We start from the raw sequence: 24658 nt of genomic DNA on the forward strand, positions 1-24658 counted from the left end.
CCTAAAAACACTGCAAAAAAATGAAATCTAACCAAGTGTTATTGATCTTATATGAAGATCAACACATGGATTTGGTAATGCTTTTTAAATGAAGTCAAATGATTTGATGAGAAAGCACTAGGTAAGTGTCTTTATACTGAAAACAGTACCAGGTAGATTTTTTTTTTTTTTGATATAAGATTAATGACACTCGGCTAGATTTGATTGGATAAACCGTTTTTGCAGCGAAGCCATCTCCCGCAGTCTGTCCCGCAGAGAGCAAGACGTCACGTCCACTCGTGCCAAAGGCAAACAGCATGTCTCCCTGGTGGTCTAGTGGTTAGGATTCGGCGCTCTCACCGCCGCGGCCAGGGTTCGATTCCCGGTCAGGGAATGCGGCTTTTGCCAGGCCTTGGGCTTGTCGCAGACAAAGAGATCACCAAAAAGCATCGCTTCCCTCGAGCCGGAGTCGAACCAGCTACCTAAGGATGGCCGGTTGTTCACCTACAGTCCTCCGCTCTACCAACTGAGCTATCGAAGGACCTGGCTCTGTTCTGGGACACGAAACCAGATGGACACCAGAGCCCTATGGAAAAGACCCTAAAAACACTGCAAAAAAATGAACTCTAACCAAGTGTTATTGATCTTATATGAAGATCAACACATGGATTTGGTAATGCTTTTTAAATGAAGTCAAATGATTTGATGAGAAAGCACTAGGTAAGTGTCTTTATACTGAAAACAGTACCAGGTAGATTTTTTTTTTTTTGATATAAGATTAATGACACTCGGCTAGATTTGATTGGATAAACCGTTTTTGCAGCGAAGCCATCTCCCGCAGTCTGCCCCGCAGAGAGCAAGACGTCACGTCCACTCGTGCCAAAGGCAAACAGCATGTCTCCCTGGTGGTCTAGTGGTTAGGATTCGGCGCTCTCACCGCCGCGGCCCGGGTTCGATTCCCGGTCAGGGAATGCGGCTTTTGCCAGGCCTTGGTCTTGTCGCAGACAAAGAGATCACCAAAAAGCATCGCTTCCTTCGAGCCGGAGTCGAACCAGCGACCTAAGGATGGCCGGTTGTTCACCTACAGTCCTCCGCTCTACCAACTGAGCTATCGAAGGACCTGGCTCTGTTCTGGGACACGAAACCAGATGGACACCAGAGCCCTATGGAAAAGACCCTAAAAACACTGCAAAAAAATGAAATCTAACCAAGTGTTATTGATCTTATATGAAGATCAACACATGGATTTGGTAATGCTTTTTAAATGAAGTCAAATGATTTGATGAGAAAGCACTAGGTAAGTGTCTTTATACTGAAAACAGTACCAGGTAGATTTTTTTTTTTTTGATATAAGATTAATGACACTCGGCTAGATTTGATTGGATAAACCGTTTTTGCAGCGAAGCCATCTCCCGCAGTCTGCCCCGCAGAGAGCAAGACGTCACATCCACTCGTGCCAAAGGCAAACAGCATGTCTCCCTGGTGGTCTAGTGGTTAGGATTCGGCGCTCTCACCGCCGCGGCCCGGGTTCGATTCCCGGTCAGGGAATGCGGCTTTTGCCAGGCCTTGGTCTTGTCGCAGACAAAGAGATCACCAAAAAGCATCGCTTCCTTCGAGCCGGAGTCGAACCAGCAACCTAAGGATGGCCGGTTGTTCACCTACAGTCCTCCGCTCTACCAACTGAGCTATCGAAGGACCTGGCTCTGTTCTGGAACACGAAACCAGATGGACACCAGAGCCCTATGGAAAAGACCCTAAAAACACTGCAAAAAAATGAACTCTAACCAAGTGTTATTGATCTTATATGAAGATCAACACATGGATTTGGTAATGCTTTTTAAATGAAGTCAAATGATTTGATGAGAAAGCACTAGGTAAGTGTCTTTATACTGAAAACAGTACCAGGTAGATTTTTTTTTTTTTGATATAAGATTAATGACACTCGGCTAGATTTGATTGGATAAACCGTTTTTGCAGCGAAGCCATCTCCCGCAGTCTGCCCCGCAGAGAGCAAGACGTCACGTCCACTCGTGCCAAAGGCAAACAGCATGTCTCCCTGGTGGTCTAGTGGTTAGGATTCGGCGCTCTCACCGCCGCGGCCCGGGTTCGATTCCCGGTCAGGGAATGCGGCTTTTGCCAGGCCTTGGTCTTGTCGCAGACAAAGAGATCACCAAAAAGCATCGCTTCCTTCGAGCCGGAGTCGAACCAGCGACCTAAGGATGGCCGGTTGTTCACCTACAGTCCTCCGCTCTACCAACTGAGCTATCGAAGGACCTGGCTCTGTTCTGGGACACGAAACCAGATGGACACCAGAGCCCTATGGAAAAGACCCTAAAAACACTGCAAAAAAATGAAATCTAACCAAGTGTTATTGATCTTATATGAAGATCAACACATGGATTTGGTAATGCTTTTTAAATGAAGTCAAATGATTTGATGAGAAAGCACTAGGTAAGTGTCTTTATACTGAAAACAGTACCAGGTAGATTTTTTTTTTTTTGATATAAGATTAATGACACTCGGCTAGATTTGATTGGATAAACCGTTTTTGCAGCGAAGCCATCTCCCGCAGTCTGCCCCGCAGAGAGCAAGACGTCACGTCCACTCGTGCCAAAGGCAAACAGCATGTCTCCCTGGTGGTCTAGTGGTTAGGATTCGGCGCTCTCACCGCCGCGGCCCGGGTTCGATTCCCGGTCAGGGAATGCGGCTTTTGCCAGGCCTTGGTCTTGTCGCAGACAAAGAGATCACCAAAAAGCATCGCTTCCTTCGAGCCGGAGTCGAACCAGCGACCTAAGGATGGCCGGTTGTTCACCTACAGTCCTCCGCTCTACCAACTGAGCTATCGAAGGACCTGGCTCTGTTCTGGGACACGAAACCAGATGGACACCAGAGCCCTATGGAAAAGACCCTAAAAACACTGCAAAAAAATGAAATCTAACCAAGTGTTATTGATCTTATATGAAGATCAACACATGGATTTGGTAATGCTTTTTAAATGAAGTCAAATGATTTGATGAGAAAGCACTAGGTAAGTGTCTTTATACTGAAAACAGTACCAGGTAGATTTTTTTTTTTTTGATATAAGATTAATGACACTCGGCTAGATTTGATTGGATAAACCGTTTTTGCAGCGAAGCCATCTCCCGCAGTCTGCCCCGCAGAGAGCAAGACGTCACGTCCACTCGTGCCAAAGGCAAACAGCATGTCTCCCTGGTGGTCTAGTGGTTAGGATTCGGCGCTCTCACCGCCGCGGCCCGGGTTCGATTCCCGGTCAGGGAATGCGGCTTTTGCCAGGCCTTGGTCTTGTCGCAGACAAAGAGATCACCAAAAAGCATCGCTTCCTTCGAGCCGGAGTCGAACCAGCGACCTAAGGATGGCCGGTTGTTCACCTACAGTCCTCCGCTCTACCAACTGAGCTATCGAAGGACCTGGCTCTGTTCTGGGACACGAAACCAGATGGACACCAGAGCCCTATGGAAAAGACCCTAAAAACACTGCAAAAAAATGAAATCTAACCAAGTGTTATTGATCTTATATGAAGATCAACACATGGATTTGGTAATGCTTTTTAAATGAAGTCAAATGATTTGATGAGAAAGCACTAGGTAAGTGTCTTTATACTGAAAACAGTACCAGGTAGATTTTTTTTTTTTTGATATAAGATTAATGACACTCGGCTAGATTTGATTGGATAAACCGTTTTTGCAGCGAAGCCATCTCCCGCAGTCTGCCCCGCAGAGAGCAAGACGTCACGTCCACTCGTGCCAAAGGCAAACAGCATGTCTCCCTGGTGGTCTAGTGGTTAGGATTCGGCGCTCTCACCGCCGCGGCCCGGGTTCGATTCCCGGTCAGGGAATGCGGCTTTTGCCAGGCCTTGGTCTTGTCGCAGACAAAGAGATCACCAAAAAGCATCGCTTCCTTCGAGCCGGAGTCGAACCAGCGACCTAAGGATGGCCGGTTGTTCACCTACAGTCCTCCGCTCTACCAACTGAGCTATCGAAGGACCTGGCTCTGCTCTGGGACACGAAACCAGATGGACACCAGAGCCCTATGGAAAAGACCCTAAAAACACTGCAAAAAAATGAAATCTAACCAAGTGTTATTGATCTTATATGAAGATCAACACATGGATTTGGTAATGCTTTTTAAATGAAGTCAAATGATTTGATGAGAAAGCACTAGGTAAGTGTCTTTATACTGAAAACAGTACCAGGTAGATTTTTTTTTTTTTGATATAAGATTAATGACACTCGGCTAGATTTGATTGGATAAACCGTTTTTGCAGCGAAGCCATCTCCCGCAGTCTGCCCCGCAGAGAGCAAGACGTCACGTCCACTCGTGCCAAAGGCAAACAGCATGTCTCCCTGGTGGTCTAGTGGTTAGGATTCGGCGCTCTCACCGCCGCGGCCCGGGTTCGATTCCCGGTCAGGGAATGCGGCTTTTGCAAGGCCTTGGTCTTGTCGCAGACAAAGACATCACCAAAAAGCATCGCTTCCTTCGAGCCGGAGTCGAACCAGCGACCTAAGGATGGCCGGTTGTTCACCTACAGTCCTCCGCTCTACCAACTGAGCTATCGAAGGACCTGGCTCTGTTCTGGGACACGAAACCAGATGGACACCAGAGCCCTATGGAAAAGACCCTAAAAACACTGCAAAAAAATGAAATCTAACCAAGTGTTATTGATCTTATATGAAGATCAACACATGGATTTGGTAATGCTTTTTAAATGAAGTCAAATGATTTGATGAGAAAGCACTAGGTAAGTGTCTTTATACTGAAAACAGTACCAGGTAGATTTTTTTTTTTTTGATATAAGATTAATGACACTCGGCTAGATTTGATTGGATAAACCGTTTTTGCAGCGAAGCCATCTCCCGCAGTCTTCCCCGCAGAGAGCAAGACGTCACGTCCACTCGTGCCAAAGGCAAACAGCATGTCTCCCTGGTGGTCTAGTGGTTAGGATTCGGCGCTCTCACCGCCGCGGCCCGGGTTCGATTCCCGGTCAGGGAATGCGGCTTTTGCCAGGCCTTGGTCTTGTCGCAGACAAAGAGATCACCAAAAAGCATCGCTTCCTTCGAGCCGGAGTCGAACCAGCGACCTAAGGATGGCCGGTTGTTCACCTACAGTCCTCCGCTCTACCAACTGAGCTATCGAAGGACCTGGCTCTGTTCTGGGACACGAAACCAGATGGACACCAGAGCCCTATGGAAAAGACCCTAAAAACACTGCAAAAAAATGAAATCTAACCAAGTGTTATTGATCTTATATGAAGATCAACACATGGATTTGGTAATGCTTTTTAAATGAAGTCAAATGATTTGATGAGAAAGCACTAGGTAAGTGTCTTTATACTGAAAACAGTACCAGGTAGATTTTTTTTTTTTTGATATAAGATTAATGACACTCGGCTAGATTTGATTGGATAAACCGTTTTTGCAGCGAAGCCATCTCCCGCAGTCTGCCCCGCAGAGAGCAAGACGTCACGTCCACTCGTGCCAAAGGCAAAAAGCATGTCTCCCTGGTGGTCTAGTGGTTAGGATTCGGCGCTCTCACCGCCGCGGCCCGGGTTCGATTCCCGGTCAGGGAATGCGGCTTTTGCCAGGCCTTGGTCTTGTCGCAGACAAAGAGATCACCAAAAAGCATCGCTTCCTTCGAGCCGGAGTCGAACCAGCGACCTAAGGATGGCCGGTTGTTCACCTACAGTCCTCCGCTCTACCAACTGAGCTATCGAAGGACCTGGCTCTTTTCTGGGACACGAAACCAGATGGACACCAGAGCCCTATGGAAAAGACCCTAAAAACACTGCAAAAAAATGAACTCTAACCAAGTGTTATTGATCTTATATGAAGATCAATACATGGATTTGGTAATGCTTTTTAAATGAAGTCAAATGATTTGATGAGAAAGCACTAGGTAAGTGTCTTTATACTGAAAACAGTACCAGGTAGATTTTTTTTTTTTTGATATAAGATTAATGACACTCGGCTAGATTTGATTGGATAAACCGTTTTTGCAGCGAAGCCATCTCCCGCAGTCTGCCCCGCAGAGAGCAAGACGTCACGTCCACTCGTGCCAAAGGCAAAAAGCATGTCTCCCTGGTGGTCTAGTGGTTAGGATTCGGCGCTCTCACCGCCGCGGCCCGGGTTCGATTCCCGGTCAGGGAATGCGGCTTTTGCCAGGCCTTGGTCTTGTCGCAGACAAAGAGCTCACCAAAAAGCATCGCTTCCTTCGAGCCGGAGTCGAACAAGCGACCTAAGGATGGCCGGTTGTTCACCTACAGTCCTCCGCTCTACCAACTGAGCTATCGAAGGACCTGGCTCTGTTCTGGGACACGAAACCAGATGGACACCAGAGCCCTATGGAAAAGACCCTAAAAACACTGCAAAAAAATGAAATCTAACCAAGTGTTATTGATCTTATATGAAGATCAACACATGGATTTGGTAATGCTTTTTAAATGAAGTCAAATGATTTGATGAGAAAGCACTAGGTAAGTGTCTTTATACTGAAAACAGTACCAGGTAGATTTTTTTTTTTTTGATATAAGATTAATGACACTCGGCTAGATTTGATTGGATAAACCGTTTTTGCAGCGAAGCCATCTCCCGCAGTCTGCCCCGCAGAGAGCAAGACGTCACGTCCACTCGTGCCAAAGGCAAAAAGCATGTCTCCCTGGTGGTCTAGTGGTTAGGATTCGGCGCTCTCACCGCCGCGGCCCGGGTTCGATTCCCGGTCAGGGAATGCGGCTTTTGCCAGGCCTTGGTCTTGTCGCAGACAAAGAGATCACCAAAAAGCATCGCTTCCTTCGAGCCGGAGTCGACCCGCGACCTAAGGATGGCCGGTTGTTCACCTACAGTCCTCCGCTCTACCAACTGAGCTATCGAAGGACCTGGCTCTGTTCTGGGACACGAAACCAGATGGACACCAGAGCCCTATGGAAAAGACCCTAAAAACACTGCAAAAAAATGAACAACTCTAACCAAGTGTTATTGATCTTATATGAAGATCAACACATGGATTTGGTAATGCTTTTTAAATGAAGTCAAATGATTTGATGAGAAAGCACTAGGTAAGTGTCTTTATACTGAAAACAGTACCAGGTAGATTTTTTTTTTTTTGATATAAGATTAATGACACTCGGCTAGATTTGATTGGATAAACCGTTTTTGCAGCGAAGCCATCTCCCGCAGTCTGCCCCGCAGAGAGCAAGACGTCACGTCCACTCGTGCCAAAGGCAAACAGCATGTCTCCCTGGTGGTCTAGTGGTTAGGATTCGGCGCTCTCACCGCCGCGGCCCGGGTTCGATTCCCGGTCAGGGAATGCGGCTTTTGCCAGGCCTTGGTCTTGTCGCAGACAAACAGATCACCAAAAAGCATCGCTTCCCTCGAGCCGGAGTCGAACCAGCGACCTAAGGATGGCCGGTTGTTCACCTACAGTCCTCCGCTCTACCAACTGAGCTATCGAAGGACCTGGCTCTGTTCTGGGACACGAAACCAGATGGACACCAGAGCCCTATGGAAAAGACCCTAAAAACACTGCAAAAAAATGAAATCTAACCAAGTGTTATTGATCTTATATGAAGATCAACACATGGATTTGGTAATGCTTTTTAAATGAAGTCAAATGATTTGATGAGAAAGCACTAGGTAAGTGTCTTTATACTGAAAACAGTGCCAGGTAGATTTTTTTTTTTTTGATATAAGATTAATGACACTCGGCTAGATTTGATTGGATAAACCGTTTTTGCAGCGAAGCCATCTCCCGCAGTCTGCCCCGCAGAGAGCAAGACGTCACGTCCACTCGTGCCAAAGGCAAACAGCATGTCTCCCTGGTGGTCTAGTGGTTAGGATTCGGCGCTCTCACCGCCGCGGCCCGGGTTCGATTCCCGGTCAGGGAATGCGGCTTTTGCCAGGCCTTGGTCTTGTCGCAGACAAAGAGATCACCAAAAAGCATCGCTTCCCTCGAGCCGGAGTCGAACCAGCTACCTAAGGATGGCCGGTTGTTCACCTACAGTCCTCCGCTCTACCAACTGAGCTATCGAAGGACCTGGCTCTGTTCTGGGACACGAAACCAGATGGACACCAGAGCCCTATGGAAAAGACCCTAAAAACACTGCAAAAAAATGAAATCTAACCAAGTGTTATTGATCTTATATGAAGATCAACACATGGATTTGGTAATGCTTTTTAAATGAAGTCAAATGATTTGATGAGAAAGCACTAGGTAAGTGTCTTTATACTGAAAACAGTACCAGGTAGATTTTTTTTTTTTTTGATATAAGATTAATGACACTCGGCTAGATTTGATTGGATAAACCGTTTTTGCAGCGAAGCCATCTCCCGCAGTCTGTCCCGCAGAGAGCAAGACGTCACGTCCACTCGTGCCAAAGGCAAACAGCATGTCTCCCTGGTGGTCTAGTGGTTAGGATTCGGCGCTCTCACCGCCGCGGCCAGGGTTCGATTCCCGGTCAGGGAATGCGGCTTTTGCCAGGCCTTGGGCTTGTCGCAGACAAAGAGATCACCAAAAAGCATCGCTTCCCTCGAGCCGGAGTCGAACCAGCTACCTAAGGATGGCCGGTTGTTCACCTACAGTCCTCCGCTCTACCAACTGAGCTATCGAAGGACCTGGCTCTGTTCTGGGACACGAAACCAGATGGACACCAGAGCCCTATGGAAAAGACCCTAAAAACACTGCAAAAAAATGAACTCTAACCAAGTGTTATTGATCTTATATGAAGATCAACACATGGATTTGGTAATGCTTTTTAAATGAAGTCAAATGATTTGATGAGAAAGCACTAGGTAAGTGTCTTTATACTGAAAACAGTACCAGGTAGATTTTTTTTTTTTTGATATAAGATTAATGACACTCGGCTAGATTTGATTGGATAAACCGTTTTTGCAGCGAAGCCATCTCCCGCAGTCTGCCCCGCAGAGAGCAAGACGTCACGTCCACTCGTGCCAAAGGCAAACAGCATGTCTCCCTGGTGGTCTAGTGGTTAGGATTCGGCGCTCTCACCGCCGCGGCCCGGGTTCGATTCCCGGTCAGGGAATGCGGCTTTTGCCAGGCCTTGGTCTTGTCGCAGACAAAGAGATCACCAAAAAGCATCGCTTCCTTCGAGCCGGAGTCGAACCAGCGACCTAAGGATGGCCGGTTGTTCACCTACAGTCCTCCGCTCTACCAACTGAGCTATCGAAGGACCTGGCTCTGTTCTGGGACACGAAACCAGATGGACACCAGAGCCCTATGGAAAAGACCCTAAAAACACTGCAAAAAAATGAAATCTAACCAAGTGTTATTGATCTTATATGAAGATCAACACATGGATTTGGTAATGCTTTTTAAATGAAGTCAAATGATTTGATGAGAAAGCACTAGGTAAGTGTCTTTATACTGAAAACAGTACCAGGTAGATTTTTTTTTTTTTGATATAAGATTAATGACACTCGGCTAGATTTGATTGGATAAACCGTTTTTGCAGCGAAGCCATCTCCCGCAGTCTGCCCCGCAGAGAGCAAGACGTCACATCCACTCGTGCCAAAGGCAAACAGCATGTCTCCCTGGTGGTCTAGTGGTTAGGATTCGGCGCTCTCACCGCCGCGGCCCGGGTTCGATTCCCGGTCAGGGAATGCGGCTTTTGCCAGGCCTTGGTCTTGTCGCAGACAAAGAGATCACCAAAAAGCATCGCTTCCTTCGAGCCGGAGTCGAACCAGCAACCTAAGGATGGCCGGTTGTTCACCTACAGTCCTCCGCTCTACCAACTGAGCTATCGAAGGACCTGGCTCTGTTCTGGAACACGAAACCAGATGGACACCAGAGCCCTATGGAAAAGACCCTAAAAACACTGCAAAAAAATGAACTCTAACCAAGTGTTATTGATCTTATATGAAGATCAACACATGGATTTGGTAATGCTTTTTAAATGAAGTCAAATGATTTGATGAGAAAGCACTAGGTAAGTGTCTTTATACTGAAAACAGTACCAGGTAGATTTTTTTTTTTTTGATATAAGATTAATGACACTCGGCTAGATTTGATTGGATAAACCGTTTTTGCAGCGAAGCCATCTCCCGCAGTCTGCCCCGCAGAGAGCAAGACGTCACGTCCACTCGTGCCAAAGGCAAACAGCATGTCTCCCTGGTGGTCTAGTGGTTAGGATTCGGCGCTCTCACCGCCGCGGCCCGGGTTCGATTCCCGGTCAGGGAATGCGGCTTTTGCCAGGCCTTGGTCTTGTCGCAGACAAAGAGATCACCAAAAAGCATCGCTTCCTTCGAGCCGGAGTCGAACCAGCGACCTAAGGATGGCCGGTTGTTCACCTACAGTCCTCCGCTCTACCAACTGAGCTATCGAAGGACCTGGCTCTGTTCTGGGACACGAAACCAGATGGACACCAGAGCCCTATGGAAAAGACCCTAAAAACACTGCAAAAAAATGAAATCTAACCAAGTGTTATTGATCTTATATGAAGATCAACACATGGATTTGGTAATGCTTTTTAAATGAAGTCAAATGATTTGATGAGAAAGCACTAGGTAAGTGTCTTTATACTGAAAACAGTACCAGGTAGATTTTTTTTTTTTTGATATAAGATTAATGACACTCGGCTAGATTTGATTGGATAAACCGTTTTTGCAGCGAAGCCATCTCCCGCAGTCTGCCCCGCAGAGAGCAAGACGTCACGTCCACTCGTGCCAAAGGCAAACAGCATGTCTCCCTGGTGGTCTAGTGGTTAGGATTCGGCGCTCTCACCGCCGCGGCCCGGGTTCGATTCCCGGTCAGGGAATGCGGCTTTTGCCAGGCCTTGGTCTTGTCGCAGACAAAGAGATCACCAAAAAGCATCGCTTCCTTCGAGCCGGAGTCGAACCAGCGACCTAAGGATGGCCGGTTGTTCACCTACAGTCCTCCGCTCTACCAACTGAGCTATCGAAGGACCTGGCTCTGTTCTGGGACACGAAACCAGATGGACACCAGAGCCCTATGGAAAAGACCCTAAAAACACTGCAAAAAAATGAAATCTAACCAAGTGTTATTGATCTTATATGAAGATCAACACATGGATTTGGTAATGCTTTTTAAATGAAGTCAAATGATTTGATGAGAAAGCACTAGGTAAGTGTCTTTATACTGAAAACAGTACCAGGTAGATTTTTTTTTTTTTGATATAAGATTAATGACACTCGGCTAGATTTGATTGGATAAACCGTTTTTGCAGCGAAGCCATCTCCCGCAGTCTGCCCCGCAGAGAGCAAGACGTCACGTCCACTCGTGCCAAAGGCAAACAGCATGTCTCCCTGGTGGTCTAGTGGTTAGGATTCGGCGCTCTCACCGCCGCGGCCCGGGTTCGATTCCCGGTCAGGGAATGCGGCTTTTGCCAGGCCTTGGTCTTGTCGCAGACAAAGAGATCACCAAAAAGCATCGCTTCCTTCGAGCCGGAGTCGAACCAGCGACCTAAGGATGGCCGGTTGTTCACCTACAGTCCTCCGCTCTACCAACTGAGCTATCGAAGGACCTGGCTCTGTTCTGGGACACGAAACCAGATGGACACCAGAGCCCTATGGAAAAGACCCTAAAAACACTGCAAAAAAATGAAATCTAACCAAGTGTTATTGATCTTATATGAAGATCAACACATGGATTTGGTAATGCTTTTTAAATGAAGTCAAATGATTTGATGAGAAAGCACTAGGTAAGTGTCTTTATACTGAAAACAGTACCAGGTAGATTTTTTTTTTTTTGATATAAGATTAATGACACTCGGCTAGATTTGATTGGATAAACCGTTTTTGCAGCGAAGCCATCTCCCGCAGTCTGCCCCGCAGAGAGCAAGACGTCACGTCCACTCGTGCCAAAGGCAAACAGCATGTCTCCCTGGTGGTCTAGTGGTTAGGATTCGGCGCTCTCACCGCCGCGGCCCGGGTTCGATTCCCGGTCAGGGAATGCGGCTTTTGCCAGGCCTTGGTCTTGTCGCAGACAAAGAGATCACCAAAAAGCATCGCTTCCTTCGAGCCGGAGTCGAACCAGCGACCTAAGGATGGCCGGTTGTTCACCTACAGTCCTCCGCTCTACCAACTGAGCTATCGAAGGACCTGGCTCTGTTCTGGGCCACGAAACCAGATGGACACCAGAGCCCTATGGAAAAGACCCTAAAAACACTGCAAAAAAATGAAATCTAACCAAGTGTTATTGATCTTATATGAAGATCAACACATGGATTTGGTAATGCTTTTTAAATGAAGTCAAATGATTTGATGAGAAAGCACTAGGTAAGTGTCTTTATACTGAAAACAGTACCAGGTAGATTTTTTTTTTTTTGATATAAGATTAATGACACTCGGCTAGATTTGATTGGATAAACCGTTTTTGCAGCGAAGCCATCTCCCGCAGTCTGCCCCGCAGAGAGCAAGACGTCACGTCCACTCGTGCCAAAGGCAAACAGCATGTCTCCCTGGTGGTCTAGTGGTTAGGATTCGGCGCTCTCACCGCCGCGGCCCGTGTTCGATTCCCGGTCAGGGAATGCGGCTTTTGCCAGGCCTTGGTCTTGTCGCAGACAAAGAGATCACCAAAAAGCATCGCTTCCTTCGAGCCGGAGTCGAACCAGCGACCTAAGGATGGCCGGTTGTTCACCTACAGTCCTCCGCTCTACCAACTGAGCTATCGAAGGACCTGGCTCTGTTCTGGGACACGAAACCAGATGGACACCAGAGCCCTATGGAAAAGACCCTAAAAACACTGCAAAAAAATGAAATCTAACCAAGTGTTATTGATCTTATATGAAGATCAACACATGGATTTGGTAATGCTTTTTAAATGAAGTCAAATGATTTGATGAGAAAGCACTAGGTAAGTGTCTTTATACTGAAAACAGTACCAGGTAGATTTTTTTTTTTTTGATATAAGATTAATGACACTCGGCTAGATTTGATTGGATAAACCGTTTTTGCAGCGAAGCCATCTCCCGCAGTCTGCCCCGCAGAGAGCAAGACGTCACGTCCACTCGTGCCAAAGGCAAACAGCATGTCTCCCTGGTGGTCTAGTGGTTAGGATTCGGCGCTCTCACCGCCGCGGCCCGGGTTCGATTCCCGGTCAGGGAATGCGGCTTTTGCCAGGCCTTGGGCTTGTCGCAGACAAAGAGATCACCAAAAAGCATCGCTTCCTTCGAGCCGGAGTCGAACCAGCGACCTAAGGATGGCCGGTTGTTCACCTACAGTCCTCCGCTCTACCAACTGAGCTATCGAAGGACCTGGCTCTGTTCTGGGCCACGAAACCAGATGGACACCAGAGCCCTATGGAAAAGACCCTAAAAACACTGCAAAAAAATGAAATCTAACCAAGTGTTATTGATCTTATATGAAGATCAACACATGGATTTGGTAATGCTTTTTAAATGAAGTCAAATGATTTGATGAGAAAGCACTAGGTAAGTGTCTTTATACTGAAAACAGTACCAGGTAGATTTTTTTTTTTTTGATATAAGATTAATGACACTCGGCTAGATTTGATTGGATAAACCGTTTTTGCAGCGAAGCCATCTCCCGCAGTCTGCCCCGCAGAGAGCAAGACGTCACGTCCACTCGTGCCAAAGGCAAACAGCATGTCTCCCTGGTGGTCTAGTGGTTAGGATTCGGCGCTCTCACCGCCGCGGCCCGGGTTCGATTCCCGGTCAGGGAATGCGGCTTTTGCCAGGCCTTGGGCTTGTCGCAGACAAAGAGATCACCAAAAAGCATCGCTTCCTTCGAGCCGGAGTCGAACCAGCGACCTAAGGATGGCCGGTTGTTCACCTACAGTCCTCCGCTCTACCAACTGAGCTATCGAAGGACCTGGCTCTGTTCTGGGACACGAAACCAGATGGACACCAGAGCCCTATGGAAAAGACCCTAAAAACACTGCAAAAAAATGAAATCTAACCAAGTGTTATTGATCTTATATGAAGATCAACACATGGATTTGGTAATGCTTTTTAAATGAAGTCAAATGATTTGATGAGAAAGCACTAGGTAAGTGTCTTTATACTGAAAACAGTACCAGGTAGATTTTTTTTTTTTTGATATAAGATTAATGACACTCGGCTAGATTTGATTGGATAAACCGTTTTTGCAGCGAAGCCATCTCCCGCAGTCTGCCCCGCAGAGAGCAAGACGTCACGTCCACTCGTGCCAAAGGCAAACAGCATGTCTCCCTGGTGGTCTAGTGGTTAGGATTCGGCGCTCTCACCGCCGCGGCCCGGGTTCGATTCCCGGTCAGGGAATGCGGCTTTTGCCAGGCCTTGGTCTTGTCGCAGACAAAGAGATCACCAAAAAGCATCGCTTCCTTCGAGCCGGAGTCGAACCAGCGACCTAAGGATGGCAGGTTGTTCACCTACAGTCCTCCGCTCTACCAACTGAGCTATCGAAGGACCTGGCTCTGTTCTGGGCCACGAAACCAGATGGACACCAGAGCCCTATGGAAAAGACCCTAAAAACACTGCAAAAAAATGAAATCTAACCAAGTGTTATTGATCTTATATGAAGATCAACACATGGATTTGGTAATGCTTTTTAAATGAAGTCAAATGATTTGATGAGAAAGCACTAGGTAAGTGTCTTTATACTGAAAACAGTACCAGGTAGATTTTTTTTTTTTTGATATAAGATTAATGACACTCGGCTAGATTTGATTGGATAAACCGTTTTTGCAGCGAAGCCATCTCCCGCAGTCTGCCCCGCAGAGAGCAAGACGTCACGTCCACTCGTGCCAAAGGCAAACAGCATGTCTCCCTGGTGGTCTAGTGGTTAGGATTCGGCGCTCTCACCGCCGCGGCCCGGGTTCGATTCCCGGTCAGGGAATGCGGCTTTTGCCAGGCCTTGGGCTTGTCGCAGACAAAGAGATCACCAAAAAGCATCGCTTCCTTCGAGCCGGAGTCGAACCAGCGACCTAAGGATGGCCGGTTGTTCACCTACAGTCCTCCGCTCTACCAACTGAGCTATCGAAGGACCTGGCTCTGTTCTGGGCCACGAAACCAGATGGACACCAGAGCCCTATGGAAAAGACCCTAAAAACACTGCAAAAAAATGAAATCTAACCAAGTGTTATTGATCTTATATGAAGATCAACACATGGATTTGGTAATGCTTTTTAAATGAAGTCAAATGATTTGATGAGAAAGCACTAGGTAAGTGTCTTTATACTGAAAACAGTACCAGGTAGATTTTTTTTTTTTTGATATAAGATTAATGACACTCGGCTAGATTTGATTGGATAAACCGTTTTTGCAGCGAAGCCATCTCCCGCAGTCTGCCCCGCAGAGAGCAAGACGTCACGTCCACTCGTGCCAAAGGCAAACAGCATGTCTCCCTGGTGGTCTAGTGGTTAGGATTCGGCGCTCTCACCGCCGCGGCCCGGGTTCGATTCCCGGTCAGGGAATGCGGCTTTTGCCAGGCCTTGGTCTTGTCGCAGACAAAGAGATCACCAAAAAGCATCGCTTCCTTCGAGCCGGAGTCGAACCAGCGACCTAAGGATGGCCGGTTGTTCACCTACAGTCCTCCGCTCTACCAACTGAGCTATCGAAGGACCTGGCTCTGTTCTGGGCCACGAAACCAGATGGACACCAGAGCCCTATGGAAAAGACCCTAAAAACACTGCAAAAAAATGAAATCTAACCAAGTGTTATTGATCTTATATGAAGATCAACACATGGATTTGGTAATGCTTTTTAAATGAAGTCAAATGATTTGATGAGAAAGCACTAGGTAAGTGTCTTTATACTGAAAACAGTACCAGGTAGATTTTTTTTTTTTTGATATAAGATTAATGACACTCGGCTAGATTTGATTGGATAAACCGTTTTTGCAGCGAAGCCATCTCCCGCAGTCTGCCCCGCAGAGAGCAAGACGTCACGTCCACTCGTGCCAAAGGCAAACAGCATGTCTCCCTGGTGGTCTAGTGGTTAGGATTCGGCGCTCTCACCGCCGCGGCCCGGGTTCGATTCCCGGTCAGGGAATGCGGCTTTTGCCAGGCCTTGGTCTTGTCGCAGACAAAGAGATCACCAAAAAGCATCGCTTCCTTCGAGCCGGAGTCGAACCAGCGACCTAAGGATGGCCGGTTGTTCACCTACAGTCCTCCGCTCTACCAACTGAGCTATCGAAGGACCTGGCTCTGTTCTGGGACACGAAACCAGATGGACACCAGAGCCCTATGGAAAAGACCCTAAAAACACTGCAAAAAAATGAAATCTAACCAAGTGTTATTGATCTTATATGAAGATCAACACATGGATTTGGTAATGCTTTTTAAATGAAGTCAAATGATTTGATGAGAAAGCACTAGGTAAGTGTCTTTATACTGAAAACAGTACCAGGTAGATTTTTTTTTTTTTGATATAAGATTAATGACACTCGGCTAGATTTGATTGGATAAACCGTTTTTGCAGCGAAGCCATCTCCCGCAGTCTGCCCCGCAGAGAGCAAGACGTCACGTCCACTCGTGCCAAAGGCAAAAAGCATGTCTCCCTGGTGGTCTAGTGGTTAGGATTCGGCGCTCTCACCGCCGCGGCCCGGGTTCGATTCCCGGTCAGGGAATGCGGCTTTTGCCAGGCCTTGGTCTTGTCGCAGACAAAGAGATCACCAAAAAGCATCGCTTCCTTCGAGCCGGAGTCGAACAAGCGACCTAAGGATGGCCGGTTGTTCACCTACAGTCCTCCGCTCTACCAACTGAGCTATCGAAGGACCTGGCTCTGTTCTGGGACACGAAACCAGATGGACACCAGAGCCCTATGGAAAAGACCCTAAAAACACTGCAAAAAAATGAAATCTAACCAAGTGTTATTGATCTTATATGAAGATCAACACATGGATTTGGTAATGCTTTTTAAATGAAGTCAAATGATTTGATGAGAAAGCACTAGGTAAGTGTCTTTATACTGAAAACAGTACCAGGTAGATTTTTTTTTTTTTGATATAAGATTAATGACACTCGGCTAGATTTGATTGGATAAACCGTTTTTGCAGCGAAGCCATCTCCCGCAGTCTGCCCCGCAGAGAGCAAGACGTCACGTCCACTCGTGCCAAAGGCAAACAGCATGTCTCCCTGGTGGTCTAGTGGTTAGGATTCGGCGCTCTCACCGCCGCGGCCCGGGTTCGATTCCCGGTCAGGGAATGCGGCTTTTGCCAGGCCTTGGTCTTGTCGCAGACAAACAGATCACCAAAAAGCATCGCTTCCCTCGAGCCGGAGTCGAACCAGCGACCTAAGGATGGCCGGTTGTTCACCTACAGTCCTCCGCTCTACCAACTGAGCTATCGAAGGACCTGGCTCTGTTCTGGGACACGAAACCAGATGGACACCAGAGCCCTATGGAAAAGACCCTAAAAACACTGCAAAAAAATGAAATCTAACCAAGTGTTATTGATCTTATATGAAGATCAACACATGGATTTGGTAATGCTTTTTAAATGAAGTCAAATGATTTGATGAGAAAGCACTAGGTAAGTGTCTTTATACTGAAAACAGTGCCAGGTAGATTTTTTTTTTTTTGATATAAGATTAATGACACTCGGCTAGATTTGATTGGATAAACCGTTTTTGCAGCGAAGCCATCTCCCGCAGTCTGCCCCGCAGAGAGCAAGACGTCACGTCCACTCGTGCCAAAGGCAAACAGCATGTCTCCCTGGTGGTCTAGTGGTTAGGATTCGGCGCTCTCACCGCCGCGGCCCGGGTTCGATTCCCGGTCAGGGAATGCGGCTTTTGCCAGGCCTTGGTCTTGTCGCAGACAAAGAGATCACCAAAAAGCATCGCTTCCTTCGAGCCGGAGTCGAACCAGCGACCTAAGGATGGCCGGTTGTTCACCTACAGTCCTCCGCTCTACCAACTGAGCTATCGAAGGACCTGGCTCTGTTCTGGGACACGAAACCAGATGGACACCAGAGCCCTATGGAAAAGACCCTAAAAACACTGCAAAAAAATGAAATCTAACCAAGTGTTATTGATCTTATATGAAGATCAACACATGGATTTGGTAATGCTTTTTAAATGAAGTCAAATGATTTGATGAGAAAGCACTAGGTAAGTGTCTTTATACTGAAAACAGTACCAGGTAGATTTTTTTTTTTTTTGATATAAGATTAATGACACTCGGCTAGATTTGATTGGATAAACCGTTTTTGCAGCGAAGCCATCTCCCGCAGTCTGCCCCGCAGAGAGCAAGACGTCACGTCCACTCGTGCCAAAGGCAAACAGCATGTCTCCCTGGTGGTCTAGTGGTTAGGATTCGGCGCTCTCACCGCCGCGGCCCGGGTTCGATTCCCGGTCAGGGAATGCGGCTTTTGCCAGGCCTTGGGCTTGTCGCAGACAAAGAGATCACCAAAAAGCATCGCTTCCTTCGAGCCGGAGTCGAACCAGCTACCTAAGGATGGCCGGTTGTTCACCTACAGTCCTCCGCTCTACCAACTGAGCTATCGAAGGACCTGGCTCTGTTCTGGGACACGAAACCAGATGGACACCAGAGCCCTATGGAAAAGACCCTAAAAACACTGCAAAAAAATGAACTCTAACCAAGTGTTATTGATCTTATATGAAGATCAACACATGGATTTGGTAATGCTTTTTAAATGAAGTCAAATGATTTGATGAGAAAGCACTAGGTAAGTGTCTTTATACTGAAAACAGTACCAGGTAGATTTTTTTTTTTTTGATATAAGATTAATGACACTCGGCTAGATTTGATTGGATAAACCGTTTTTGCAGCGAAGCCATCTCCCGCAGTCTGCCCCGCAGAGAGCAAGACGTCACGTCCACTCGTGCCAAAGGCAAACAGCATGTCTCCCTGGTGGTCTAGTGGTTAGGATTCGGCGCTCTCACCGCCGCGGCCCGGGTTCGATTCCCGGTCAGGGAATGTGGCTTTTGCCAGGCCTTGGTCTTGTCGCAGACAAAGAGATCACCAAAAAGCATCGCTTCCTTCGAGCCGGAGTCGAACCAGCGACCTAAGGATGGCCGGTTGTTCACCTACAGTCCTCCGCTCTACCAACTGAGCTATCGAAGGACCTGGCTCTGTTCTGGGACACGAAACCAGATGGACACCAGAGCCCTATGGAAAAGACCCTAAAAACACTGCAAAAAAATGAAATCTAACCAAGTGTTATTGATCTTATATGAAGATCAACACATGGATTTGGTAATGCTTTTTAAATGAAGTCAAATGATTTGATGAGAAAGCACTAGGTAAGTGTCTTTATACTGAAAACAGTACCAGGTAGATTTTTTTTTTTTTTGATATAAGATTAATGACACTCGGCTAGATTTGATTGGATAAACCGTTTTTGCAGCGAAGCCATCTCCCGCAGTCTGCCCCGCAGAGAGCAAGACGTCACGTCCACTCGTGCCAAAGGCAAACAGCATGTCTCCCTGGTGGTCTAGTGGTTAGGATTCGGCGCTCTCACCGCCGCGGCCCGGGTTCGATTCCCGGTCAGGGAATGCGGCTTTTGCCAGGCCTTGGTCTTGTCGCAGACAAAGAGATCACCAAAAAGCATCGCTTCCCTCGAGCCGGAGTCGAACCAGCGACCTAAGGATGGCCGGTTGTTCACCTACAGTCCTCCGCTCTACCAACTGAGCTATCGAAGGACCTGGCTCTGTTCTGGGACACGAAACCAGATGGACACCAGAGCCCTATGGAAAAGACCCTAAAAACACTGCAAAAAAATGAAATCTAACCAAGTGTTATTGATCTTATATGAAGATCAACACATGGATTTGGTAATGCTTTTTAAATGAAGTCAAATGATTTGATGAGAAAGCACTAGGTAAGTGTCTTTATACTGAAAACAGTACCAGGTAGATTTTTTTTTTTTTGATATAAGATTAATGACACTCGGCTAGATTTGATTGGATAAACCGTTTTTGCAGCGAAGCCATCTCCCGCAGTCTGCCCCGCAGAGAGCAAGACGTCACGTCCACTCGTGCCAAAGGCAAACAGCATGTCTCCCTGGTGGTCTAGTGGTTAGGATTCGGCGCTCTCACCGCCGCGGCCCGGGTTCGATTCCCGGTCAGGGAATGCGGCTTTTGCAAGGCCTTGGTCTTGTCGCAGACAAAGAGATCACCAAAAAGCATCGCTTCCTTCGAGCCGGAGTCGAACCAGCGACCTAAGGATGGCCGGTTGTTCACCTACAGTCCTCCGCTCTACCAACTGAGCTATCGAAGGACCTGGCTCTGTTCTGGGACACGAAACCAGATGGACACCAGAGCCCTATGGAAAAGACCCTAAAAACACTGCAAAAAAATGAAATCTAACCAAGTGTTATTGATCTTATATGAAGATCAACACATGGATTTGGTAATGCTTTTTAAATGAAGTCAAATGATTTGATGAGAAAGCACTAGGTAAGTGTCTTTATACTGAAAACAGTACCAGGTAGATTTTTTTTTTTTTGATATAAGATTAATGACACTCGGCTAGATTTGATTGGATAAACCGTTTTTGCAGCGAAGCCATCTCCCGCAGTCTGCCCCGCAGAGAGCAAGACGTCACGTCCACTCGTGCCAAAGGCAAACAGCATGTCTCCCTGGTGGTCTAGTGGTTAGGATTCGGCGCTCTCACCGCCGCGGCCCGGGTTCGATTCCCGGTCAGGGAATGCGGCTTTTGCCAGGCCTTGGTCTTGTCGCAGACAAACAGATCACCAAAAAGCATCGCTTCCCTCGAGCCGGAGTCGAACCAGCGACCTAAGGATGGCCGGTTGTTCACCTACAGTCCTCCGCTCTACCAACTGAGCTATCGAAGGACCTGGCTCTGTTCTGGGACACGAAACCAGATGGACACCAGAGCCCTATGGAAAAGACCCTAAAAACACTGCAAAAAAATGAAATCTAACCAAGTGTTATTGATCTTATATGAAGATCAACACATGGATTTGGTAATGCTTTTTAAATGAAGTCAAATGATTTGATGAGAAAGCACTAGGTAAGTGTCTTTATACTGAAAACAGTGCCAGGTAGATTTTTTTTTTTTTGATATAAGATTAATGACACTCGGCTAGATTTGATTGGATAAACCGTTTTTGCAGCGAAGCCATCTCCCGCAGTCTGCCCCGCAGAGAGCAAGACGTCACGTCCACTCGTGCCAAAGGCAAACAGCATGTCTCCCTGGTGGTCTAGTGGTTAGGATTCGGCGCTCTCACCGCCGCGGCCCGGGTTCGATTCCCGGTCAGGGAATGCGGCTTTTGCCAGGCCTTGGTCTTGTCGCAGACAAAGAGATCACCAAAAAGCATCGCTTCCTTCGAGCCGGAGTCGAACCAGCGACCTAAGGATGGCCGGTTGTTCACCTACAGTCCTCCGCTCTACCAACTGAGCTATCGAAGGACCTGGCTCTGTTCTGGGACACGAAACCAGATGGACACCAGAGCCCTATGGAAAAGACCCTAAAAACACTGCAAAAAAATGAAATCTAACCAAGTGTTATTGATCTTATATGAAGATCAACACATGGATTTGGTAATGCTTTTTAAATGAAGTCAAATGATTTGATGAGAAAGCACTAGGTAAGTGTCTTTATACTGAAAACAGTACCAGGTAGATTTTTTTTTTTTTTTATATAAGATTAATGACACTCGGCTAGATTTGATTGGATAAACCGTTTTTGCAGCGAAGCCATCTCCCGCAGTCTGCCCCGCAGAGAGCAAGACGTCACGTCCACTCGTGCCAAAGGCAAACAGCATGTCTCCCTGGTGGTCTAGTGGTTAGGATTCGGCGCTCTCACCGCCGCGGCCCGGGTTCGATTCCCGGTCAGGGAATGCGGCTTTTGCCAGGCCTTGGGCTTGTCGCAGACAAAGAGATCACCAAAAAGCATCGCTTCCTTCGAGCCGGAGTCGAACCAGCTACCTAAGGATGGCCGGTTGTTCACCTACAGTCCTCCGCTCTACCAACTGAGCTATCGAAGGACCTGGCTCTGTTCTGGGACACGAAACCAGATGGACACCAGAGCCCTATGGAAAAGACCCTAAAAACACTGCAAAAAAATGAACTCTAACCAAGTGTTATTGATCTTATATGAAGATCAACACATGGATTTGGTAATGCTTTTTAAATGAAGTCAAATGATTTGATGAGAAAGCACTAGGTAAGTGTCTTTATACTGAAAACAGTACCAGGTAGATTTTTTTTTTTTTGATATAAGATTAATGACACTCGGCTAGATTTGATTGGATAAACCGTTTTTGCAGCGAAGCCATCTCCCGCAGTCTGCCCCGCAGAGAGCAAGACGTCACGTCCACTCGTGCCAAAGGCAAACAGCATGTCTCCCTGGTGGTCTAGTGGTTAGGATTCGGCGCTCTCACCGCCGCGGCCCGGGTTCGATTCCCGGTCAGGGAATGCGGCTTTTGCCAGGCCTTGGTCTTGTCGCAGACAAAGAGATCACCAAAAAGCATCGCTTCCTTCGAGCCGGAGTCGAACCAGCGACCTAAGGATGGCCGGTTGTTCACCTACAGTCCTCCGCTCTACCAACTGAGCTATCGAAGGACCTGGCTCTGTTCTGGGACACGAAACCAGATGGACACCAGAGCCCTATGGAAAAGACCCTAAAAACACTGCAAAAAAATGAAATCTAACCAAGTGTTATTGATCTTATATGAAGATCAACACATGGATTTGGTAATGCTTTTTAAATGAAGTCAAATGATTTGATGAGAAAGCACTAGGTAAGTGTCTTTATACTGAAAACAGTACCAGGTAGATTTTTTTTTTTTTTGATATAAGATTAATGACACTCGGCTAGATTTGATTGGATAAACCGTTTTTGCAGCGAAGCCATCTCCCGCAGTCTGCCCCGCAGAGAGCAAGACGTCACGTCCACTCGTGCCAAAGGCAAACAGCATGTCTCCCTGGTGGTCTAGTGGTTAGGATTCGGCGCTCTCACCGCCGCGGCCCGGGTTCGATTCCCGGTCAGGGAATGCGGCTTTTGCCAGGCCTTGGTCTTGTCGCAGACAAAGAGATCACCAAAAAGCATCGCTTCCTTCGAGCCGGAGTCGAACCAGCGACCTAAGGATGGCCGGTTGTTCACCTACAGTCCTCCGCTCTACCAACTGAGCTATCGAAGGACCTGGCTCTGTTCTGGGACACGAAACCAGATGGACACCAGAGCCCTATGGAAAAGACCCTAAAAACACTGCAAAAAAATGAAATCTAACCAAGTGTTATTGATCTTATATGAAGATCAACACATGGATTTGGTAATGCTTTTTAAATGAAGTCAAATGATTTGATGAGAAAGCACTAGGTAAGTGTCTTTATACTGAAAACAGTACCAGGTAGATTTTTTTTTTTTTGATATAAGATTAATGACACTCGGCTAGATTTGATTGGATAAACCGTTTTTGCAGCGAAGCCATCTCCCGCAGTCTGCCCCGCAGAGAGCAAGACGTCACGTCCACTCGTGCCAAAGGCAAACAGCATGTCTCCCTGGTGGTCTAGTGGTTAGGATTCGGCGCTCTCACCGCCGCGGCCCGGGTTCGATTCCCGGTCAGGGAATGCGGCTTTTGCCAGGCCTTGGGCTTGTCGCAGACAAAGAGATCACCAAAAAGCATCGCTTCCTTCGAGCCGGAGTCGAACCAGCGACCTAAGGATGGCCGGTTGTTCACCTACAGTCCTCCGCTCTACCAACTGAGCTATCGAAGGACCTGGCTCTGCTCTGGGACACGAAACCAGATGGACACCAGAGCCCTATGGAAAAGACCCTAAAAACACTGCAAAAAAATGAAATCTAACCAAGTGTTATTGATCTTATATGAAGATCAACACATGGATTTGGTAATGCTTTTTAAATGAAGTCAAATGATTTGATGAGAAAGCACTAGGTAAGTGTCTTTATACTGAAAACAGTACCAGGTAGATTTTTTTTTTTTTGATATAAGATTAATGACACTCGGCTAGATTTGATTGGATAAACCGTTTTTGCAGCGAAGCCATCTCCCGCAGTCTGCCCCGCAGAGAGCAAGACGTCACGTCCACTCGTGCCAAAGGCAAACAGCATGTCTCCCTGGTGGTCTAGTGGTTAGGATTCGGCGCTCTCACCGCCGCGGCCCGGGTTCGATTCCCGGTCAGGGAATGCGGCTTTTGCCAGGCCTTGGTCTTGTCGCAGACAAAGAGATCACCAAAAAGCATCGCTTCCTTCGAGCCGGAGTCGAACCAGCGACCTAAGGATGGCCGGTTGTTCACCTACAGTCCTCCGCTCTACCAACTGAGCTATCGAAGGACCTGGCTCTGTTCTGGGCCACGAAACCAGATGGACACCAGAGCCCTATGGAAAAGACCCTAAAAACACTGCAAAAAAATGAAATCTAACCAAGTGTTATTGATCTTATATGAAGATCAACACATGGATTTGGTAATGCTTTTTAAATGAAGTCAAATGATTTGATGAGAAAGCACTAGGTAAGTGTCTTTATACTGAAAACAGTACCAGGTAGATTTTTTTTTTTTTGATATAAGATTAATGACACTCGGCTAGATTTGATTGGATAAACCGTTTTTGCAGCGAAGCCATCTCCCGCAGTCTGCCCCGCAGAGAGCAAGACGTCACGTCCACTCGTGCCAAAGGCAAACAGCATGTCTCCCTGGTGGTCTAGTGGTTAGGATTCGGCGCTCTCACCGCCGCGGCCCGGGTTCGATTCCCGGTCAGGGAATGCGGCTTTTGCCAGGCCTTGGGCTTGTCGCAGACAAAGAGATC

The 24658-nt window shown here is 47.3% G+C and overlaps 28 non-coding genes across 28 annotated transcripts; all 28 read right to left on the reverse strand.

Moving 5' to 3' along the window:
- Positions 1-1010: 1010 nt before the first annotated feature.
- Positions 1011-1097, reverse strand: trnay-gua. The gene is given in 2 exon segments: positions 1011-1046; positions 1061-1097. It is a non-coding gene; the product is annotated as a tRNA-Tyr (tRNA).
- A 1067-nt stretch (positions 1098-2164) lies between these two features.
- Positions 2165-2251, reverse strand: trnay-gua. The gene is given in 2 exon segments: positions 2165-2200; positions 2215-2251. It is a non-coding gene; the product is annotated as a tRNA-Tyr (tRNA).
- Positions 2252-2741: 490 nt separating this feature from the next.
- Positions 2742-2828, reverse strand: trnay-gua. The gene is given in 2 exon segments: positions 2742-2777; positions 2792-2828. It is a non-coding gene; the product is annotated as a tRNA-Tyr (tRNA).
- A 490-nt stretch (positions 2829-3318) lies between these two features.
- Positions 3319-3405, reverse strand: trnay-gua. The gene is given in 2 exon segments: positions 3319-3354; positions 3369-3405. It is a non-coding gene; the product is annotated as a tRNA-Tyr (tRNA).
- A 490-nt stretch (positions 3406-3895) lies between these two features.
- trnay-gua lies at positions 3896-3982 on the reverse strand. The gene is given in 2 exon segments: positions 3896-3931; positions 3946-3982. It is a non-coding gene; the product is annotated as a tRNA-Tyr (tRNA).
- A 490-nt stretch (positions 3983-4472) lies between these two features.
- trnay-gua lies at positions 4473-4559 on the reverse strand. Its single transcript is given in 2 exon segments — positions 4473-4508; positions 4523-4559. It is a non-coding gene; the product is annotated as a tRNA-Tyr (tRNA).
- Positions 4560-5049: 490 nt separating this feature from the next.
- Positions 5050-5136, reverse strand: trnay-gua. Its single transcript is given in 2 exon segments — positions 5050-5085; positions 5100-5136. It is a non-coding gene; the product is annotated as a tRNA-Tyr (tRNA).
- A 490-nt stretch (positions 5137-5626) lies between these two features.
- trnay-gua lies at positions 5627-5713 on the reverse strand. The gene is given in 2 exon segments: positions 5627-5662; positions 5677-5713. It is a non-coding gene; the product is annotated as a tRNA-Tyr (tRNA).
- Positions 5714-9091: 3378 nt separating this feature from the next.
- On the reverse strand, positions 9092-9178 carry trnay-gua. Its single transcript is given in 2 exon segments — positions 9092-9127; positions 9142-9178. It is a non-coding gene; the product is annotated as a tRNA-Tyr (tRNA).
- Positions 9179-10245: 1067 nt separating this feature from the next.
- On the reverse strand, positions 10246-10332 carry trnay-gua. Its single transcript is given in 2 exon segments — positions 10246-10281; positions 10296-10332. It is a non-coding gene; the product is annotated as a tRNA-Tyr (tRNA).
- Positions 10333-10822: 490 nt separating this feature from the next.
- Positions 10823-10909, reverse strand: trnay-gua. The gene is given in 2 exon segments: positions 10823-10858; positions 10873-10909. It is a non-coding gene; the product is annotated as a tRNA-Tyr (tRNA).
- A 490-nt stretch (positions 10910-11399) lies between these two features.
- On the reverse strand, positions 11400-11486 carry trnay-gua. The gene is given in 2 exon segments: positions 11400-11435; positions 11450-11486. It is a non-coding gene; the product is annotated as a tRNA-Tyr (tRNA).
- A 490-nt stretch (positions 11487-11976) lies between these two features.
- trnay-gua lies at positions 11977-12063 on the reverse strand. The gene is given in 2 exon segments: positions 11977-12012; positions 12027-12063. It is a non-coding gene; the product is annotated as a tRNA-Tyr (tRNA).
- Positions 12064-12553: 490 nt separating this feature from the next.
- trnay-gua lies at positions 12554-12640 on the reverse strand. The gene is given in 2 exon segments: positions 12554-12589; positions 12604-12640. It is a non-coding gene; the product is annotated as a tRNA-Tyr (tRNA).
- Positions 12641-13130: 490 nt separating this feature from the next.
- trnay-gua lies at positions 13131-13217 on the reverse strand. Its single transcript is given in 2 exon segments — positions 13131-13166; positions 13181-13217. It is a non-coding gene; the product is annotated as a tRNA-Tyr (tRNA).
- Positions 13218-13707: 490 nt separating this feature from the next.
- trnay-gua lies at positions 13708-13794 on the reverse strand. The gene is given in 2 exon segments: positions 13708-13743; positions 13758-13794. It is a non-coding gene; the product is annotated as a tRNA-Tyr (tRNA).
- Positions 13795-14284: 490 nt separating this feature from the next.
- trnay-gua lies at positions 14285-14371 on the reverse strand. Its single transcript is given in 2 exon segments — positions 14285-14320; positions 14335-14371. It is a non-coding gene; the product is annotated as a tRNA-Tyr (tRNA).
- A 490-nt stretch (positions 14372-14861) lies between these two features.
- On the reverse strand, positions 14862-14948 carry trnay-gua. Its single transcript is given in 2 exon segments — positions 14862-14897; positions 14912-14948. It is a non-coding gene; the product is annotated as a tRNA-Tyr (tRNA).
- A 490-nt stretch (positions 14949-15438) lies between these two features.
- trnay-gua lies at positions 15439-15525 on the reverse strand. The gene is given in 2 exon segments: positions 15439-15474; positions 15489-15525. It is a non-coding gene; the product is annotated as a tRNA-Tyr (tRNA).
- A 490-nt stretch (positions 15526-16015) lies between these two features.
- Positions 16016-16102, reverse strand: trnay-gua. Its single transcript is given in 2 exon segments — positions 16016-16051; positions 16066-16102. It is a non-coding gene; the product is annotated as a tRNA-Tyr (tRNA).
- A 1644-nt stretch (positions 16103-17746) lies between these two features.
- trnay-gua lies at positions 17747-17833 on the reverse strand. Its single transcript is given in 2 exon segments — positions 17747-17782; positions 17797-17833. It is a non-coding gene; the product is annotated as a tRNA-Tyr (tRNA).
- A 1068-nt stretch (positions 17834-18901) lies between these two features.
- On the reverse strand, positions 18902-18988 carry trnay-gua. Its single transcript is given in 2 exon segments — positions 18902-18937; positions 18952-18988. It is a non-coding gene; the product is annotated as a tRNA-Tyr (tRNA).
- Positions 18989-20056: 1068 nt separating this feature from the next.
- On the reverse strand, positions 20057-20143 carry trnay-gua. Its single transcript is given in 2 exon segments — positions 20057-20092; positions 20107-20143. It is a non-coding gene; the product is annotated as a tRNA-Tyr (tRNA).
- A 1067-nt stretch (positions 20144-21210) lies between these two features.
- On the reverse strand, positions 21211-21297 carry trnay-gua. The gene is given in 2 exon segments: positions 21211-21246; positions 21261-21297. It is a non-coding gene; the product is annotated as a tRNA-Tyr (tRNA).
- Positions 21298-22365: 1068 nt separating this feature from the next.
- trnay-gua lies at positions 22366-22452 on the reverse strand. The gene is given in 2 exon segments: positions 22366-22401; positions 22416-22452. It is a non-coding gene; the product is annotated as a tRNA-Tyr (tRNA).
- Positions 22453-22943: 491 nt separating this feature from the next.
- trnay-gua lies at positions 22944-23030 on the reverse strand. Its single transcript is given in 2 exon segments — positions 22944-22979; positions 22994-23030. It is a non-coding gene; the product is annotated as a tRNA-Tyr (tRNA).
- Positions 23031-23520: 490 nt separating this feature from the next.
- trnay-gua lies at positions 23521-23607 on the reverse strand. The gene is given in 2 exon segments: positions 23521-23556; positions 23571-23607. It is a non-coding gene; the product is annotated as a tRNA-Tyr (tRNA).
- A 490-nt stretch (positions 23608-24097) lies between these two features.
- trnay-gua lies at positions 24098-24184 on the reverse strand. Its single transcript is given in 2 exon segments — positions 24098-24133; positions 24148-24184. It is a non-coding gene; the product is annotated as a tRNA-Tyr (tRNA).
- Between the last annotated feature and the right edge of the window lie 474 nt (positions 24185-24658).

This window comes from Alosa sapidissima, chromosome 10 (assembly GCF_018492685.1).
Source record: "Alosa sapidissima isolate fAloSap1 chromosome 10, fAloSap1.pri, whole genome shotgun sequence".
NCBI lineage: Eukaryota > Metazoa > Chordata > Actinopteri > Clupeiformes > Clupeidae > Alosa > Alosa sapidissima.